The following is a 21316-nucleotide window of genomic DNA, read 5'->3' on the forward strand; positions in this document are numbered from 1 at the left end:
CATTTGTCAATTTTGGCTTTTGTTGCCATTGCTTTTGGTGTTTTAGATATGAAGTCCTTGCCCATGCCTATGTCCTGAATGGTAGCCTAGGTTTTCTTCTAGGGTTTTTATGGTTCTAGGTCTAACATTTAAGTCTTTAATCCATCTTGAATTAATTTTTGTGTAAGGTGTAAAGAAGAGATCCAGTTTCAGCTTTCTACATATGGCTAGCCAGTTTTCCCAGCACCATTTATTAAATAGGGAATCCTTTCCCCATTTCTTGTTTTTGTCAGGTTTGTCAAAGATCAGATGGTTGTAGATGTGTGGTGTTATTTCTGAGGGCTCTGTTCTGTTCCATTCGTCTATATCTCTGTTTTGGTAACAGTACCATGCTCTTTTGGTTACTGTAGACTTGTAGTGTAGTTTGAAGTCAGGTAGTTTCATGCCTCCAGCTTTTGGCTTAGGATTGACTTGGCAACGCGGGCTCGTTTTTGGTTCCACATGAACTTTAGTTTTTTCCAATTCTGTGAAGGAAGTCATTGGCAGCTTGATGGGGATGGCATTGAATCTATAAATTACCTTGGGCAGTATGGCCATTTTCACGATATTGATTCTTCCTATCCATGAGCATGGAATGTTCTTCCATTTGTTTGTGTCCTCTTTTATTTCATTGAGCAGTGGTTTGTAGTTCTCCTTGAAGAAGTCCTTCACATCCCTTGTAAGTTGGATTCCTAGGTATTTTATTCTCTTTGAAGCAATTGTGAATGGGAGTTCACTTATGATTTGGCTCTCTGTTTGTCTGTTATTGGTGTATAAGAATGCTTGTGATTTTTGCACATTGATTTTATATCCTGAGACTTTGCTGAAGTTGCTTATCAGCTTAAGGAAGTTTTGGGCTGAGACGATGGGGTTTTCTAAATATACAATCATGTCATCTGCAAACAGGGACAATTTGACTTCCTCTTTTCCTAATTGAATATCCTTTATTTCTTTCTCCTGCCTGATTGCCCTGGCCAGAACTTCCAACACTATGTTGAATAGGGGTGGTGAGAGAGGGCACCCCTGTCAGGTGAGGCATTCTTTGAATATCTGAAGCAGCATTTTCCTGGATGGGCATTTCTGCCATAATTGTGGCCAGAAAAAGGTGTGGTCCACACATGCCTGACAGGGACAAAGGGCAAGGGTGAGCATGTACCTACGTCTTATACCCCAGAGATTCTTGCGACTGACGAAGTTCCCTTACAAAGCCCAAAGGAATTCTCCTCCTTGCACCGGAGGTGTTTATAACCTCTAATTTGCTCGCCATCCTTCCAGTAGAAGGAGTAGGAGCTTAAGCCCCTGGGAGACTGCGGCAGAGCCAGAGCGGGCTGGTGACCCAGAGCAGTGGCACTCCCCTCTGAGTGCATGAGGCAGATGGAGCAGGTGGGGCACCCTGCGCCCTGCAGGTGAGTGCACAGCCAGCGAAACACCCAGTCAGGGAGCAGGAAGGCTGTCCCTGTGGCAGTAGGTAAAGGAGAGAGTTGCTGAGATGAATATGTGGGTGGGTGCTTCAGCTTGTTTCAACAGCTCCTGTGCCCGATTTTATAATAAATGTTGAGCTTCTTTGTGTTCTGTGCCTGTTGGTGGAAGCCATGGCCCTTGATGAAGATTTCTTCTTATACCGATCTTGCCTTTGGAAAGGGCCCCCCTTTGATAAATGCTGCTGTAGTATTTGATGCAGCCTCCATGAGGTGCTTTGGGTGGGAAGTGGATTCTGACCTCATTTCCCAGAGGAATTTAAAGTGGAGGGGAAGGACTAATTAGTCCCTCATTAAGGACTTACAATGAAGTACAGTATTTCTCCTGAAAGGATAATCTAAGTCACTGGATAAAATGCCCAACGTACTTTTAACATAACATAGGAATCCAAAGTCATTTTTAAATAAAAGATTTTTGTAGTTGTGGAGAATGACTATGTTTTAATGGGATCTTTACATATCAGCATTACAAAGGGCTCCCTTAAAATGTGATGATTTTAATGTTTTTGCTGGGGTTTCACCTGAGGTTCCAAATACATATTTCCCTATCATATTTGCAGGCATCCAGCACCCGATTTTAGATGTGCAAATCAGCTCACTTTGTTTACCAGGCTTTGGCTAGGAGAGAAAAGGAGGTCTGAGGCTGGGCATGGTGGCCACACCTGTTATCCAGCACTTTGGGAGGCCAAGATGAGAGGATTGCTTGAGGCCAGGGGTTCAGGATCAGCCTTGGCAAGATAGAGACCTTGTCTTTACAAAAAATAAGTAAAAATTAGCCAAGCATGGAGGTGTGCACCTGTAGTCCCGGCTCCTCTGGAGGCTGAGGCAGGAGGATTGCTTGAGCCCAGGAGTTAGAGGCTGCAGTGAGCTATGATTGTGCCATTGCACAGCCTGGGTGACAGAGTGAGATTCAGTCTCTAAAAAAATGAAAAACAACAAAAAAGAGGGCTCCAAAAGCTTCGCTGATGAAGAAGGAAAGTCTCTCACTCCTTTTTAACACTGCCTGGCTGGGTTCCAGCTCACTAGCTTAAAACGAGAAGGCACCACCAGTGTGATTAAAATAAGGCCCTACTTAATTAAAACAGTGTGAGAATTTAATAAGAGGCATAAGACTTCACTGATAGTCACCAAAAAATCTCAAAAAGGTGACTTAACAGGCACTAATAGCATATTTTGCTTGTTTTACTTTGTGTCAACATTCCGTTTTCCAGAGAACTTTGTAACAGGTGAAAGCCTCTCATTCCTTTGTAACAGGTGAAAGCCTCTCATTCCTCCCTTTCTCCTCACTGCCTGCCTTTCAGCCATGTCCTTGCTTTTTGGAGTTAACCAGTAAGAAAGAGACCATAATGGAGAAAGAACACACTGACCGTGTTTCACAGACTGTTGCCCTGGTCTCCACTACTTGTGTTAAAGAAGGTGGATTAGTTCCCCTCCAGATTAATTTCAGCGTCAGCGGTGGTGTTTTCCTGCCACTTCTTAACATCTGAACAATACCACATTCTGTCCATTTTATTGTTCCCTCTTCTCATACCCTGTATTTGCCAATTCTATACTTATGCCCAAACAGATCTATAGGTATATGTAGGGGGATGATGAAGAACTGGCCAATTCATAGCTCACCTTTTGAGCCAGTACTGAAGATTTAGGAGTCTTAAGCTCTGACCTTAGTCTTTTGGAGAGGAAAGAATCATTTTCCTTTAAGCCTAAGTCTGGCAAAATTTAATTACAAAGTTTTTCGATTTTGCTATTTTAAAATAAAAGCTAAGTCTTCCCCCCATCTATTTCAGCCCTCTCTTCCTCTGCTTCTAATAGTGAAGGAAATAAAGAAGTCTCTCAATTTCACAAGCTTGAGGTACTTACATTTGTATGTGATTTCCTGTTCTAAGTGGGTGGTTTTGGCCCCTGGCACTTCATGTACACTAGGGCATTTTTGTATACTTTTGGTACCCACCTTAAGAATTGAATGACTAGGTCATGGGGAGTCTTTAAATTATTAACCCTTAGTCCAATCTAAGTCATTAGTTAATGCCATGTTTGAAGATGGTAAAGTAACCATCATCTTAGGAAATAACTCTTGTTTGTTATGCTTAGTGCTGAACAAAGTATAAACTCACCAATGTGAGAGAGAGGGACAGGATGCTTATTTCTTTATGGATATTTAGAATTCGAGCCTATAGGCCGGGCACGGTGGCTCACACCTGTAATCCCAGCACTTTGGGAGGCCGAGGCAGGCGGATCACGAGGTCAAGACATCCAGACCATCCTGACCAACATGGTGAAACCTCGTCTCTACTAAAAGTACAAAAATTAGGTGGGGGTGATGTTGCGTACCTATAGTCCCAGATACTTGGGAGGCTGAGGCAGGAGAATCACTTGAACCCAGGAGGTGGAGGCTGCAGCGAGCCAGGATTGTGCCACAGAACTCCAGCCTGGTGACAGAGTGAGACTCCGTCTCAAAAAATTTTTTTAAAAAAGGAATATCAGCCTGTAAAGTAGAAACACCAACTTTAGCACAAATAGATCTCTCTCTTGATTCTAAAATGGTTTATCAGTTTTTAAAAATGGTGGGGTGCACTGCTGGTGAGAGTGTAGGTTGATATAGTCATTTTGGAAAAGAATTTGGCACTATTGTGTAACAGCAAATATTCATAGACCCATTCCTAGGCAATAACCCAGGGAAACTTATGCGGATGGATATTGTTCCTAATGGACACAGCATTGTTTCCAATAGAAAAAAAAAAAGGAAGCTGAAAGCACTTTAAAGGTCATCAATAAACATATATGTATATTAGTCTAATATATAATAATTAGACTAATATGTATATTAATTAGATTAATATATATTAGTTTCTATCCCTGGAGACTAATATATGTTAGTCTAATATATAATAATTAAACTAATATGTATAATAATTTGACTAGTATGTATATTAGCTTCTATCTCCATAGACATATATTAGTCTAATATGTAATAGACTAATATGTGTAATAATTGCAGTAATATATGTATTAGCTTCTATCTCTCCAGACTAATACATATATTAGTCTATTGAGAACCTTTTTATATATATATCCACACACACATACACACGTACATACATACATATATATAATTTTTTTTCTTCACAGAATGGAATATTATACAGCAGTGAATGTGAAGGAACTATGGTAACTACCTGCAACAACATGGCTAAATCTTAGAAACAATATTGTGTGAAAAAAACTAGTCACAGAAGACTATATACAGTACGATAGTATTATAAAGTTTAAAATCAAGCACAATTAAACCATGTATTTTAGAGAGTGATAGATAGAAAATTTAAGATAGTGGTTACCCCTGGAGAGAAGGCAGGAGGATGGCTTAGGGAAATAGCAAACAGGTAGATGCATCAAAATACCCCTAAATGTCTAGTTCTCACATAGGGTGGTTGTTGTGTGGGTGTTCATTTTATTATTATGCTTCACAGGTTATGTACATGTTAATGCTTTCTTTTGTAGGTTACAAACATTGCATAATAGAAATATTTTTAAAGTGATAGCACAAGTCAGAATTATTGCTTGTTTTTTCCATCTCTATTTCCTAACAGTCTCTTTTCGTAGTCCCCAGGGAGGGGACTTGAGATCACACAGGAGTAATTAGAAGGTCTGCTTCTGACAGTGTCACTCCTTGAGTGGCGGAGGTTTTAGTGGGAGGCTGACAGTAACTACTGAGTCGAACTGAGAGGTGAAACCAGCTGGACTTCCTGGGTCCAGTGGGGACTTGGAGAACTTTTCTGTCTTCAAGAGGATTGTAAAATGCACCAATCAGTTCTCTGCAGCTAGCAAGAGGTTTGTAAAATGCACCAATCAGTGCTCTGTAAAAATGCACCAGTCAGTGCTCTGTAGCTAGCAAGAGGTTTGTAAATGCACCAATCAGTGCTCTGTAAAAATGCACCAATCAGTGCTCTGTAGCTAGCAAGAGATTTGTAAAATGTACCAATCAGCACTCTGTAAAATGGACCAATCCAGTGCTCTGTAAAGTGGATCAATCAGTGCTCAGCAAAATGGACCATTCAGCAGGATTGTAGAAGTAACCAATCATGGGGAGGATTAAGAAAAGGGCATTCTGATAGGACAGAAACTGGGAGGGGGACAAATAAGGGAATAAAAGCTGCCCCTTCCCCCTCCAGTAGCCACCAGCGGCAACCTGCTCAGTTTCTCTTCCAGCTGTGGAAGCTTTGTTCTTTAGCTTTTCACAGTAAATTTTGCTGCTGCTCACTCTTTGAGTCCATGCCATCTTTCAGAGCTGTAACACTTATGGAGAAGGTCCGCAGCTCCATTCTTGAAGTCAGCGAGACCAGGAACCCACCGGAAGGAACCAACTCCAGACACAGAATCAGCTAGGAGATGTGGGAGCTTTCTGTATAGGGCTTCCTACCATAAAGCCTAGAAAATCTTGGGGCATGGAGGAAAGAAAATCCATCAAATAAAGGTTTGGTGACCTCTTGGAAAACTCATATTCATTGTCCCAACAGTGACTAATACTTCTGACTGTGGGCCTGGGTGGGATATTATGAGAAACCTGTTCGTTTGCTGCCCACCCTTCTCTTCTTAGCAGCACGTGGCCTTCTGAAGTGAGGCAGAAGTCCCGCATGTGCGTGATGATGTAATATGTTAAGCAGCCAGGCACACTGTCACGGGCTCAAAGGTTCAGTCTTGAAAAATTAAAGGCGGGTATGTGAGAAATAAGCCCATGTGGGAATAAGAATGACAGTGGATGTGGAAAATGTAAGTTGGGACTGATGTTCTGCTGTTTTGAGTACTGAAATTCTCTGCTGCTGGGATTCATCACTGAAGTGCTGGCCAGTACTGGGTGGGGTGGGCAGAGTTCTCTCGGGAATCGTGGCTTATTCTGCAACAGCTGAGCAGAATAATGAGTGACAGGCTGGTGGTGGGGAGTTGAGTCTTACTCCGGATTTCCATTAAATGAGTGCATGGAATCAATACCTAACTGAACATTTGTCTTTAGAACACCCAGGGGCCCCTGGGGAATTTGGTATTTTCAGACTAATTCTCAGACAGGAAAATGTGCAGCATGACTATTTTTTAAAATAGTTTCAACATCTTTTATGTAATGCTGATGCATCTGGAAGTGAAAACGCTAAGAGTTTCATTTCACTAAAAAATGAATTTTTTTTTGGCTTTAACCTTTAACTTGAAATCACAATTAGTGGCCTTTTTACCATAGTCAAAGTGTGTGTAATCACCCACACATCAAACCAGTATTTACTGAGTGTATATTCTGTGCAAAGAACTGTGCAGGTTGTTATGAAAAATAAAAAGACCTCGTTGGATCCCCTAAGGAGCTCACAGTCTGGAAAGGGAGACAGATCATTACACAGCAGGAAAAATACAATATGTGTGGGAGCATGTCACAAAGGAAGTGACATCGAGCTGAATCTTAAAGGAAGAGCAATGCTTGAATGAGTGAGGACATCCCTGATTGAAGGACCAGTATAACGAATGAAAATTTTGCCTTATATTACTAAGATTCCATCAGATGTTATGACATAAACATAAGCATCATGATAATGAAATTAATAGGGAATTTGAATAAAAATGATCGAATTAAGACTTTTTTGGCTTTGTCTATTCTACCGTCTCATTTTAATTATGTTGCAAAGAACCATATACTTACAGTAAACTGGTCAGTAGCTGTGGCCAGGGAATAGAGTCATAATTCAATTTAAAAGGAGTTTAATATGCTCTTGGGAAATGAATAGGTTACAGCTGGGCACAGTAGTTCACACCTGTAGCCCCAGCACTTTGGGAGGCTTAGGTGGGAAGACTGCTAAAGACCAGTAGTTTGAGTACAGCCTGGGCAACACAGCAAGACCCTGTCTCTACTAAAAAATTTAAAAAATAGGCACAGTGGCTCACGCCTGTAATCCCAGCACTTTGGGAGGCCAAGGTGGGCGGATCACCTGAGGTCGGGAGTTTGAGACGAGCATGACCAACATGGAGAAACCCCATCTCTACTAAAAATACAAAATTAGCCGGGTGTGGTGGCACATGCTTGTAATCCCAGCTACTTGGGAGGCTGAGGCAGGAGAATCGCTTGAACCCGGGAGGCGGAGGTTACGGTGAGCAGAGATCGCACCATTGCACCCCAGCCTGGGCAACAAGAGTGAAACTAAACCTCAAAAAAAAAAAAAAATTAAAAATTAGACAGGCATGGTGGCATGTGCCTGTAGTCTCAGCTACTCAGGAGGCTGAGGTGGGAGGATCACTGAGCCTGAGAGGTTGAGGCTGAAGTGAGCTGTCATCACACCACTGCACTCCAACCTGGGAAATGGAATGAGAACTTGTCTCAACAAAAGAAAAAAAAAGAATGTTATGAATTTAGTATTTTTATACTTCCCCTATAACTCTAGTATCTCTGAGGAAAAGCCTCAGTCATAAATATGATTTGCTCTGGGGTTTTATCTTTTATCAGTGATAAATGGAATCGAGAATAGAAATCTCAAAATGTAATAATGATAGTACTTTATATTTCAGTATAACTTAATATAGAAAACGCTAATATACATTATTTAAATTTGGCCAATATGCAAGAGAAAAGCAACATAGGGCAGAATTATAAGTTGCTTCGTAAAATAACTATTACCAGTTCATTCTGTTCAACTATGTACTGGTAGCATTTGTAAACAATTCATTCTTTTTTTTTTTTTTTCCAAAATGCGTTGCAAAATACTGTTGCCTCTGTTTTCCTGTTTGCAGTCTATTTCATTAAATTTCTGCAATTCTAAATTAGAATAGCATCTAATAGACCACATATGAAACGTACTTCCTATTCAGACATTTTGTGGCATATTCATTAGTCAAATCCTTAGTGTTTATTTATGAAGTCACATTACTCTGTCCAGTAATTAACAGAAGTGGATGAATATGTATCTCTAACTTGTTTTTTTTTAGCAAAAGCAATAGTTTATAGTAAGTATAATTATGTCAGCTGAATGTTTACAGCACTTGAATGGCAATGTGTGTTGTTTCTGTCGTTTAGATTTCATAGATAATTTTTGTACAGAAATGCTTTGCTGTTGATGCTTTGGTACCTCCACACATATATCACAGATTAGCGAAACAATCATTTGTCCTTCAGCTGTAACGAATAAGACTCTTCTTTATCCTTGATTTTCTGAGCTCCTTTCTAGGCATTTTATGTCCTTACACAGGTGCTAATGCTAATTAATTCTTTAATATGAAAAATGCTGGCAAATAAAACTGCTGCATTTTACCCATGAGTTGTAAATTCAGCTTAGTTGCCCCAACAATAATGATAGTGATAATGGCTGTACAATTAATATTTATGGAGTGCTTCCAGTATACTGAGTTCTGTGCTAAACATTTTACTTATGTAGCTTAGTTAACTCTCATCACAACCCTGTGAGGTAGGTGTTATTAGCCCGTTTCACAGATGAATTTGTAATCATTATGCCTTACCACACTTCATGATAATATTCTCTATTAATCGTATATTTCAAATGCCCAGCTCTGGAACTTTGCAGTATGAAACGTGTGTATGTGTGTGATGTATATATAATATATAAGTGTGTATATATAATATATAAATGTAGATATATAATATGTGTGTGTGTATACACACATTATTTATTTATTTTGTTAATTAATTCAACCAATATTTATCAACAATTTATGTGCCAGGCTGCTGTATGAAACTCTGGGGTACCGTGATGAGGGGATACCTCTTTCTTGCCTTTAAGGGCCTTAGGTTGTAGTGGGAGAGATGGACTTGGTTGAGGAACAAGTACAGGAAAATATAATTGCTTTAATAGGGAAACGTACGGGGTTGTAGAAAAATGAAGGAAAAGGGCCCCCACTTCCCTGAAGGTGTCAGGGAGTTCTTCACAGAAAAGCGGCCCCAGCCCTGAGACTTGAAGACTGAGTGAGTTTGAAAAGATGTGTGGGGGGAATGGAAGAGAGAAGGGTGTGGAGATGAGGGAAACAAGTTGGGGTCAGGGAGCTACAGGGAGGGACTTGGAGGTGCTGAGGGTCAAGTGCAGCGAGAGGAGAGACCCGCCTGGCTGGGGTCAGAGCTCAAGGAGCCTTGCATGTTATCCAAAGGAATGTAGATGTCATACTCTGTGTGCTGGAAAATGATCTACAAATGAGTCCAATCAGCACTAGGTAAATCAGTATGATTAAGGGATGACCATCCTTTCTTCCCACCTTCCTCCCTCCCTTTCTCCCTCCCTCCTTCTTTGGCTCATTTATTCACTCAGCAGATTTTACTGAGTGCCCGTAATGTGCAGAGCTCTCCATTGAATCCCGACGATGAAAGGAGGGGTGAGAGTGGACACGGTTCTCCCTTTCTGGAGTTTATTGATTCATGGGGGAAAACAAGCATTAATCAATGAATCAACCAGAAAATGTAAAAGTTACAAAATGACGACTATAACCAGGGAGGGTCATTCCATACAAGTGTGTCACAGGAGGTAGTGACCAGGCTGGGGAAGTCAGGAAGGTTCCCTTGAGAAGAGGACTGAGCTGAGAGCTGAAGGAGAAAAGAATACAAGGTTGTTTGATAGAAGGGGTGGGTGATCTGAGGAGAAGTCTTAGCAAGGAGGAAGTCATGTGCAAAGGCTTTAAGGCCTGGGAAAGCAAGGTCCTTTTAAGGAATTGAAAGGAAGCCAATCAAGCTGTAGTGCAAGTTGGAAGAGAATGCAGGGGCTGGACCACACCAGGTTTTTGGGGCCATGTTTAGAAATGGAAAGCCACTGCAGTGCCTTAGGCAGGAACCAAGGAAGGCAGTGGGGTGGCAGGGTAGACATGGGGAGACATGTTAGGGGGCCAGGGAAAGAGTCCAGATGAGCCAGCGTGGTGCAGAGGGGGAGCGGAGGGAGTTGAGGAGTATGGCTGCACGGTTGAATATGGGGCATAATTTGAGAGAGGAAGACGTCAGAGTGATGTTGGTGCCATCGCTGAGCTAGGGAACATAGGGGAGGGCAGAATCTATTCTGCTTAGATTTCCAGAAAACATTAGGGGATAGATGGGGATGACATCACAGTAGAATTTAAGCTCAAGGTTGGCCTTGAAAAATCAGTAGGAATTTTCTTTTCTTTTCTTTTCTTTTTTTTTTTTTTAAGACAGAGTTCCATTGTTGACACCCAGGCTGTAGTGCAATGGCACAATCTCGGCTCACTGCAACCTCTGCCTCCCGGGTTCAAGCGATTCTCCTGCCTCAGTCTCACAAGTAGCTGGGACTATAGGCACCCACTGCCATGCCTGGCTAGTTTTTGTATTTTTTTTTTAATTTTTTTTATTTTTTTTAGTAGAGACGGGATTTCACCATGTTGGCCAGGCTGGTCTTGAACTCCTGACCTCAGGTGATCCTCCCACCTTGGCCTCCCAAAGTGCTGGATTTACGGGCGTGAGACACCACGTCCAGCTGAAAAATGAGTAGGAATTTTCTAAATGGCAAGGAGGGGCAAGGCCTGTTAATCAAAGGGAGTGTCATATGCAAAGGCAGAGGCATAACCAAGATAGTGCAAAAAAATGCCTACACATATACAAAAGGAGAGTTATTGTGGGACCCATACATAATTTTGTTGATTTCTTGATATGCTCATATCCATTTTGTGTTGCAGTGATTCTAAGATCTGTATTACTATGTAGACTTTGTAAACAGGTAAACGTGTTTAAGTGTTTTTTTAAGATATGGCTGTATTAGCTATAGAAATTCCTCTCTTCATTTTTGTATCTTTACTTTGGAATTCACACATGCCTTTTGATGTTATCATCTGACTTGTTTCTAATGAAATGTAGCCACTTAGGCAGGATGTGGATTTTAGGTTTCTGCTTAGTGTGTTGACATCTGGATTTGGGATTACTTAGCATTTTTAATTTACTAAAATAACCATAAACTTACACTCAATTGAAATATGAACATGTTGGTTTTAGTTGAGCTTGGGAATTAAAATCAAAGTACAGTCAAATCCAAAACAAATGATAGTAATTTTACGACTTAGGCGACATAACCCTCTGGGGAAAATGAGGTGATATTGATTTGATACTTTTTTTTTTTTAAAGACAGAGTTTTGTTCTGTCACCAGGCTGGAGTGCAGTGGTATGATCTCAGCTCACTGCAAACTCCGCCTCCCGGTTCTAGTGATTCTCCTGCCTCAGCCTCCCCAGTAGCTGGGATTACAGGCGTGCACCCCCATGCCTGGCTAAGTTTTGTATTTTTAGTAGAGATGGGATTTCACCATGTTGGCCAGGATGGTCTCGATCTCCTGACCTTGTGATTCACCCACTTCAGCCTCCCAAAGTACTGGGATTACAGGCGTGAGCCACCACGCCCCGCCCCGATATGTTTTAATACAAACTACAAAAGTGTTGATAGCAAGATCAGCTTTGAAGAGATGGTATAGTACCAGAATCCTAAGCATGACCTCTGTGAACAGTTGGCTTAAGTACTGGCTTTAACATCTATTGGCTGTATTTCCTCTCAGTTTTCTTGTCAATAATGCAGAGGTAATCATGATTCCTGGCCACCTCACAGACTGCAATGGAGTGGGGCAATGTGTGTAAAACCCTTAGCCCAGGGCCCAGAACATAGTAAATGTTTAATCAATGTTCGTGATGACCTTGGCCATCGCTGATACCATGTCTTAACTGAGTTATTAACAAAGAGGCATGTGTAGTTTCAAAAGTGAAAGTCAGGCCAGAATGGTAAATACATGCACTGAATTTGCATAATTTTGTGGCTAGAAGGAGTCTTAGAGAAAGAGAGCATCAAATTCAGCATTGTTTCTGACATTTTCTGTGAAGAACTGACTGCTTTTTATTTCTTACAAATCTTAGAATCATTAAGCAGAGAAGGAGGGGCAGGAGCAGGGTTATTTTGATAGTGGTGTCCCTAAGGTGAGGAGACGGGGTGGGAAGCAACTCCTGGCCAGAACCCACTCATCTCTGGGGATAGGAACCTGCGGTGTCTCTGCCTGCTGAGTTTTTGACATTGTGATTTAAAAATCGTGTGTGTGTGTGTGTGTGTGTGAGAGAGATTATGCAATATGATGTTTCCCGTTTCTGTGACATCAGCAAATGTGAATGAAGACCACAGAAGCTGCCTTAACTCAGTGGGAATATTGTTTTTATAATTACAGGTCTAGGCATTTTACATTGAGATTCTCCACTGCCACCCTTTCTACCCAAGCAAAATCTTCGTGAAAAGATCCGCTGCAAGGAACTGATAGCTTATGCTTCTCCATTGTGATGAAAGCACATGGTACAGGTAAACATCTCCAAAATCTTTAAAGGAAAATAATTATCACTGAGTTGTAAACTCCCCAAGATAGTGGTGGGGGTATATACATACCTGGTTACACAAACATACACATACAACATAAACATGTATCTATTCACGTAGACCCCATTTCTCCCTACTGTCTCTTTTATAAAAATGGAACCCTTGCTTTTTTTGTGGGAAACGAAGTAACTTCTACTTATTTTGAGGTCACTAGTTAGGATAGATGACAAAGCATTGCTGATAATTCTGAAGGCAGTGTTTATAAATTCACCTGGAGAGACGAACATCAAATGGTAGTAGAGATTGTAGAAGTACTAGAGATTATTAAGAGTATTGTTCCTCTTAACAATGTAATTCTGAACATCTTTCATAGCAACAGATATTTTTCTACAGTATAATTATTAATGATTATATAGTATACCATTGAGTAAATATTCTAAAATTTATTTAATTTATATCCCTTCTAACTGGACAGTTATTCATTTCTAATTTTTTGCCTTTTTATTTTCTTCAGATAGGGTGTCACTCTGTCACCCAGGCTGGAGTGCAGTGGCATGATTTTGGCTCACTGCAACCTCTGCCTCCAGGGCTCAAGTGACGCTCCCACCTCAGCCTCCCAAGTATTAATAGCTGGGATTACAGGTGCATGCCACCACACCTGGCTAACTTTTTTTTTTTTTTTTAATAGTGAAGGGGCTTTGCCATGTTGCCCAGGCTGGTCTCAAACTCGTGACCTCAAGCAGTCCTCCCACTTCACCCTCCCAAAGTGCTGGGATTACAGGTGTGAGCCACCATGCCCAGCCATTTTATTGCTTTAATGGTGCCAAAAATATTCTTATATCTCTGTGTTAGTTCCCATTACAAATTATTTCCTTAGGCTAATTTCTTAGCAGCACACTGGTAAATGTAAGAGTTTTCAAGTTTTATGGCTTTTGGTAACTTGTTCCCAAATTACTTTCCAGTAAAGTCATACCAGTTTGTATTTCCAGAGGCAGTTTATGAGAGTGTCTACTTAATACAATTTTCCAATGCTGGGAATTTTGAAAACAAAAGGAGTTTTTGCTGACTGATTATGCAAAATGGTGTTTCCATGTATTTTGGGTTTGGGGGTGGGGGGGGTCATTTGTAAGTAAATTGTATTGTTTTGTAGAACCTTCCTCCATTAGACAGTAGCATCCTTGAAACTTACCAGATTTCGACATTTCAGAAATAATATTAAATCCAGAAGGAGTGGAAGGGTCCTAGGGAATTTTAAGTTCTTCCTTTCTGGCCAAGTATTTTTAGACAACTATGAAATCACTAGATAGCAATCATTTTTCAGTGGAAAGCATAATGTTTCATTTCTTAAAAAGAGTAAAAAGGTATTTAATAAAAAAATCTTTATTAGACGTGTATCTGAAGTTATACTGCTCATTAGTTTAAAAATATGTATATGCCTGTATATGTGTGTGTGTGTGTGTGTGTGTGTGTGTATGTCCAATATCGGGAACATGATTAAATATAACTATGTTAGTGCCATATGATGGAAAAGCTGTAGCTCACAGTAGATAAGACTGCAAGCTTCAGGCTGCCTGGGCTCAAATTCCAGCTCTGCTGTTTTTTCGAAGTGTGACATTGGGCAAGTCACTTTGCATGTAAAATTCGGATAATAATAGTACCCTTCTCCCTTGGGTGTCGCTGCAAATAATATATATGCATGTTTAAAATCGTTAAAGCTCCTATTTCAGGAGTATTTAATCATCTGAGAAAATGATCAATATAGAAGTAAACAAATGTAAGGTATTGGCATAAACCACAGTGTAATCCTAATCTTGCAAAATTACTTTGCTTCTTTTTCCTCCCTCTTTTCATCCTCCTGTAGTATCTAAAAAAGGGTTTAGCATACTTCTGAATGGCTTTAATTTGTATTAGCAGAGTAATCCCAGTCCTGGAGAGACTGCCTGATTGAAGTCTTCAAGTCAGACACCCATTTTTCACAGAGCTTTGAAACCATGGCTGTCTGGATCACCTGGCTGGGGGCACCCTTGGAGCAGCCGTTGGTTGAGAGCAGAACTTCCTTCCCACCCGGGGCTGCCTAGTTCCTGTGGTACAGCAAGTGCCTTGGGCACAGAGAGAGTCCCTCACCGTCTGGCACCATATGTGAGCTGCCCTAGTTGGCTCATCTCTTTCCGTCATTACTAAATAAGCTTCATTTCACTAAATAAATGAAAGAGAAGGTAGATGAAGAGACCCCTACACCCAGCTCTTAGGAAATGCATGCTTTATCCTACAGATGAAGGAAGGGGAAGACTATAGGGTTGTGAATCTCTTGACCCTTTGGCTCCATCATAACGTTGAAAAGTGAAAGCAAAAGCGGTCAAAGAATCATTTAGCATGAAGGAGACAAACACAGAATGACTTGTGTGTCTTCAGCCTCTGCCTTTCACTGGTTACCCTACAATGAGCTTGTGTATATAGAGGCTGCATTCGTTTTGGCCCTAATTTCTGGTCTAATTTGAACAGCTCTGTATTTCTCAGCAGAAGAGGAATATCTGAATTTCTAATTAAGACATGTTAGCTTAAGAATACCTCCTTAATATGTCATAAATCATTCCCCTGTAAGTGACTATGAGGATGAATAAGAAAACAAAACTTAGATTTATACACACATGTATATTATTTCAACAAAATTAATAAGTTCATAGAGGGAGAGAGGACAACAAATGTGTTTGCAAATATAGGTCAGGAAAAGAGTTCATAATGTTCTGCCAGATTCTGATGAGGCACTTCGTGAGTGTAGGTAGAGGGCCTCATGTAATGGTAGTGGGAATGGTAATAACACTACCATATGGAACATTTGGTATTTGAATAGCACTTAGCTTCCTCCCAACTACAAAATCAATAGAGACTCAGAGAGGAAGAAAGGATTCTCTTGCTGTAGATCGCTGACTGGTGTGCAGAAATGCAGACGTGTTGGTTGTCAAGGGCTTACCAGAATAAATTTCTCTAGGGAGGCAGGAGAGTGGGAAATACTTAACCATATTCATTGTGCTGCAACCTCAGATCTGTGGTTAGCAGGTTTTGGTTGTTTCCATGTACTACACATGGTTGCCCAAACCATTTCTGCATTCACGTACAAGACCTATCTGCAAGACCAGGCAGAATCATTGTTGAAATCTCAGTTCGCAAAGTCCCATGGAGACTTTGGGGTGCCTTAGGATTTTGCCAGCACAAAGTTAAAGCACAACTTTTGAGTTGTGAGAAACTGAGACAAGGTCTTTAATTTTAATCCCATTCAGTCATTCATCACTCATTTATTAATTTAGCAAAGGCCTTTTTAGGGGCCACTATGTTCCAGTATAGGGCAGTTCACTGAAGATAATGGAGGAAAACAAGGTAGACATGAGACTGGCCCTAATTGAGTTTACAGTCCTCAGGGAGATACAGTCAACACCATCGTAGCTGGTTTGGGTGAATAGGGGAGATGAACTGGACCATTCCAAAAAGAGGTATGGAGTGCATCTGAAATTGGAAACTGGAGAAAGACCTGTTGATCTGGAAGGTATAGAACAGGAAGAACCAGAGAATAGTCGGGGACTGACAATGAGGTTGTGATTGTTGACGGCTGGACCAGGTTGGGAAATGAAGAAGGTAAAAAGAGAAGCATACTGACAAATGCCCCTCGAATGCACAGTTGCTGGGGCCAGGAAAGATCGTAGGACTACTGATCTCTCAATTTAGGTAATGTAAATGATACATCTTATTGACAGTCCATATCCTTAAGAAATCGTGAAATGAATCTTTTACTTTTTATAACTATACAAACATGTTAGAAAGATGGACGTCACCCTGTCTTTATCACAGTATGGTGATTTTTTTAACCACCCAAAGGAAGCATTGAGGTTCATCAGAATACATGTACCTTATTCTCTTACTAACCGTATCCTTTTTCTTACTTTACCCATTATAATTCATCTCAGAGAGTGAGATTAATTATATAATTAATCCTACCTTTTGTGTACATGCATAATTAACTTTCTTTAGTTCACTTTAAACGGATTTTAGTTTCCAGATCTAAATAACAGCCCCTCCGTTTGTCACATCTTGACCTCTTTACTGTTTGGTACCCTTCCACTCAGCATTGTTTGTGGGATTGTGGTTCTTCTTACCTTCCTCCCTACATTCCTGGGTGCTTTTAGTGGTCTCTTAAATAACAGGATCTGCTCAGAGATTTCTTTTATCTCCTTAGGCCTTGACCTGTGTTTGGTAAAGGCTGCATTTTTAGCTTTGGATTTACTGTCTTTGACGAACTTGTTTTTTTTTTTTTTTTGCCTCCCTGGTCAACTGCTCTCTTCGGGGCCTCAACCATCCACCACGTACTCTACCCAGATGTTTTCTTCTTTCTTTAACATGTCCAGTTTGGTTGTCTGTTTCATCCCCTACTCCCCATCCACTCACACCTATCCAACACACATACACACACACACACACACACACACACACTGCATTCTGGAACCTGGGGTCTTTTCCCCTTCAGGCACCGTATGTAACCCACCCCGCCCCTCAGCTCTTTGGAAATGTTTCCTTTATCCTACAGAAACCCAACAAGAAAAACTGTAGGGATGTGAGTCCCCTCAACCCTTCGACTATATCTATATCATAAGGTTGAAAAGGAAAAGGCAAAAGGTTGAAATGTACATCTCTAAGGTTAAGAAACTCCTACTGATACTAAGTATTTAAAATACAGACTTCCCCAAAATTTATCTTTCAGCATAAATATGCCCTTCCCTTTTCTCCCAGCCTTCCTTCAATCTGTAGATAGCCTCCATAATTCATAGGCAGTTTGGGTAAAGGCATTATTTTGAGACATTTAATGAATTTTTTAGGAAAAATGAAAAATGTAGGGTCAAAGATTCAAGAGTATATTGTGTTTTATGTGTAGGCATAAGTTTTAAACTATTTTGGAGTACTTTAAAGTTTTAAAATAACTTACCAGGCTTCCGTATGAAGCATTTTATTCTTTGAAAGTTTTATAAATAATATGATTTCTGGTGTCAGTATGGAAATATTCACATAATTGTAATAACTGTCATGAAATAAGGTAGACTATTCCGTCATCTGTGTTTACTCTTAAAACCCATTAGAAAATGGTTGATACCAAAGCTTACAATTTTGTCTTTCTTATTGCCACCCTAAAGCAGACTGCTCCTCAGACCTTCCCCTGGTACACTAATGCTGCCTTCAATGTTGGCAAACCATACTACTCAAAGTGTGGGCAAAACTGGAGGTAGAAATCCAACTTTCATGTAGCTTTATCAAAATGACAGTATTCTATGATACTTTTCAAATCACTGTTTTTTTTCTCTTAGAGGTTATCAAATGAAATGAAGCATTTAAATATGTTTTCTAAGTTCAGGAATGTGAGATATGAGAGCTTTTAATGTTATAGTCTTTAGAGGTGGAAGAGAAAATGAACATTCAGTTCCTTTTCTCCCTAACTCAAGACCTGTGCTCCCTGAATATCATTAGTGCTTCTCATTTCATCAGTGTTCAGTAGTGAATCATTCATTCACTGATTGTTGAAACAACTGTTGTAAGATTTGAAAATAATATACAGAACATCTTGGGAGTACTTTTTTTTTTATTAGCAAGAAACAGCTATATGCCAAGTAGTATTAAGAAGGATCATCTCTTCAGAATAAGTGACAAGTATATCACTGGTATTTTTTTAGATTTTTGCTGAATGTTTTAGTAAAATTTGGGAAGGTAGTTTTTTTTTGAGTTGGCAATTATATTCTGTCTCTCTTGTTTTCTCTTCCTAAATAATCATTCTTCTCTTTCTCTCTCTCTCTCTCTTTAAAATGGGAGCCACAGAGCACTGTGAGAATTGTATACATATAAACCTGAGAGCAATGCCTGGCCTGGCACATAGTCAATGCCCAATAAACATTTGTTGCTGCTGTATCTACTGTGCTCTGTTCCCCTTCTATTCAACACCCTGTTTTTTTCCTGATGGTTTTCCTGAGTACCTAAACAAATAAACATACCCAAACAAAACAAGAAATTCAATGCTGATGCCATGTGCTAGAAGCTGGGTCTGTGCTTGACTTGACTGACAGAGATGTGATACTCTGAGTGTGTCTGCAGATAAAGCTAAATTCAAAATTCAAGCGAAACGCCCTTGGACTTGGGAATGAATCAGGGGGACTTTGAACAAGATACTCAGTGACCCTGTGCTTCCGAGTTCCCCATCTGTAACATGAGTGCTTTGTTCTCAGAGGTTTCTTCCACCTCTAAAAATTACCATCATTTTGCAACCTTGATGCTTTAAGACTTTGAAGTCCCTATGGAAAAGAACCTATGAAAAGCAGTCACTGTTTGTGTTTTCCCCTTGCATTTTAGTATCTGCGTAGAGTGTTTTTTGGTGTGTGTCTTCCATCATGCTCAGGTGGAGCTAATGACCTCCTTCTCCAGGGTAGACAATAAAACAAACCAAAACAAAAGCACTCCGTTCATGCACAAAGGCAACCCTCTGCCAGATGCTTAACCCCTTAACTGAGTATTTCGATGACACAGAGGGATCATCACTTCACTTGCCACTGAAATACAGCCATCTCTGGAGTGAAATTTGGCAGCTGTGAAGTAGTCGAGCTGCAGTACTTATATGACAGTTTTGGGAAAAGGAGTGAGACAGAAATAGCAGATTCCAAAATAATCCCATTAAAACGGCAGGGAAAGTGGAATTGGGCAATAAGACGGGAGGATTGTTTGCCCCAAAGTCTGACTCTCCTGTTTAGACAATGTGGACTTCAGTCCCAGAACCTCTAACTTGTGTCACTGCTGGAATATAGTGACCATAGTCAAGAATCCCCTACGCATACCCCAAAAAGGGGGGCTTGTCTGATGTCCCATTGAGCTATCATCTTGTGATTTTTTTTCCTCTTTTTCCTACTAGTCTATAGTTATCAGGCTGTGTTGGCACATAAACGGATCTTTTTAAAGCTACCTCTTCCTTTTGCCCCCTGCATAAGATAGCATTGTAGGTAAGCATTTTATAACATCAGAAAGTACTCAGCTGAAAATGAGTGATGTTAAAGCACCCGTTGGGCTGGCTCTGAAAGGATGACTGACCAGAAAGGAAAACTCTTCTGTTTAATTCCAGGATCTTGGTAATAACAGTCACCGAGAAGGAAGATTCGAGAAGTAAATGTGGTTGAATACAAATGTAGAACTCTTCAGATTTTCTGAAATGGGGTAGCCATTGTGATAAATATTAGGATATGAGCATGGAAGTCATGGTGGATAAAATTGAAAGCTACTGAGCAATATGTGCAGCAACAGTTTTTAAAAGGCAAAAGGAAGATTTGTCAACATAGTTAGAAATCGTCAGATCTTCAGATAATGGAACATCAGATCTCTCAAATGGAAGATTGCAGGGAATGAAGAAAGCAGATGATAAAGGAACCTGGGCATTTTAGTTTAACCAGAAAAGAGAACGTTACCAAAAACATTTAGGGATTAAAGAGTTAGTTTCATTTAGAAGCACATAAAATATTTATGTAATGAGCAGAATTTATAGTCTACTATTACAGAATAGAACCAAAAATGAATTCAAGAAAAATTTAATAAAATTAATGTAGTGGGAGAAAATGAGATACAATATCAGAAATTCTAGTTTTGAATCTCAGTTCTGCAGCTCATCAGCTTTGTGACCTTAGGGAAATCACTCAAAATCTGAGGGTTTTCCCTCCATCTTTATAAAATAGAGATAATTATAATATCTGTCTCACAGGGGTATTGTGGTGATCAAATGAGATAATGCATTGAAAATGTTTTGTAAATTGTAGAGCCCTCTACATGTGCTATTTCTATAACTCTGCAGTTTCTTATGGCATGGAGTGAGCTCTTAGAGACAGTAATCGTGGTAATAGCTTAGAGAACCAATCATATCAGAGGCAAAATCTATTGTATAAAAGTTTAAACATTCATATGAATTATTTTTTCTGTTCCTCGTTTTTCTGGCCCAGAAATTCTTCTATGTTTACAGAATTTTTCCAAAAATATTCTGGTGAGCCCTGTCACAGAATTGTCCACTCTCTGTTAAGCTGTAAACCACATGATTTTTTTTTTCCTTTTTTTTGAGACAGAGTCTTGCTCTGTTGCCCAAGCTGGAGTGCAATGGCATGATCTTGGCTCACTGCAACCTCTGCCTCCCAGGTTCAAGCAGTCCTTTCGCCTCAGCCTCCCAAGTAGCTGGGAATACAGGTGTGCACCACCGCACCTGGCTAATTTTTGTATTTTTAGTAGAGATGAGGTTTCACTATGTTGGCCAGGCTGGTCTCGAACTCCTGACCTCAGGTGATCCACCCTCCTCGGCCTCCCAAAGTGCTGGGATTGCCGACATGAGCCACCATGCCTGGCCAAACCACATGATTTTATAGTAAATATTGCCTGTGAGTAAACAGCATTAAAGCAGAAGACTGCTATCTTGTGTCATTTAATAATCCTAATTTAGGGAGGTCTGGGCAGAGA

The 21316-nt window shown here is 40.2% G+C and overlaps 1 protein-coding gene across 6 annotated transcripts in view; it reads left to right on the forward strand.

Moving 5' to 3' along the window:
- The window catches only part of ATXN1 (ataxin 1), a 462258-nt gene that overhangs the window by 164763 nt on the left and 276179 nt on the right, over window positions 1–21316 (forward strand). For all 6 annotated transcript variants that reach the window (XM_031935685.1, XM_031935684.1, XM_031935686.1 and 3 more), the window contains one exon: window positions 12663–12790. The gene's annotated coding sequence lies outside the window, so the exon portion shown is untranslated. The remainder of the gene's footprint in view (window positions 1–12662; window positions 12791–21316) is intronic.

The sequence above is a fragment of the Piliocolobus tephrosceles genome, chromosome 5, assembly GCF_002776525.5.
Source record: "Piliocolobus tephrosceles isolate RC106 chromosome 5, ASM277652v3, whole genome shotgun sequence".
Classification (NCBI taxonomy): domain Eukaryota; kingdom Metazoa; phylum Chordata; class Mammalia; order Primates; family Cercopithecidae; genus Piliocolobus; species Piliocolobus tephrosceles.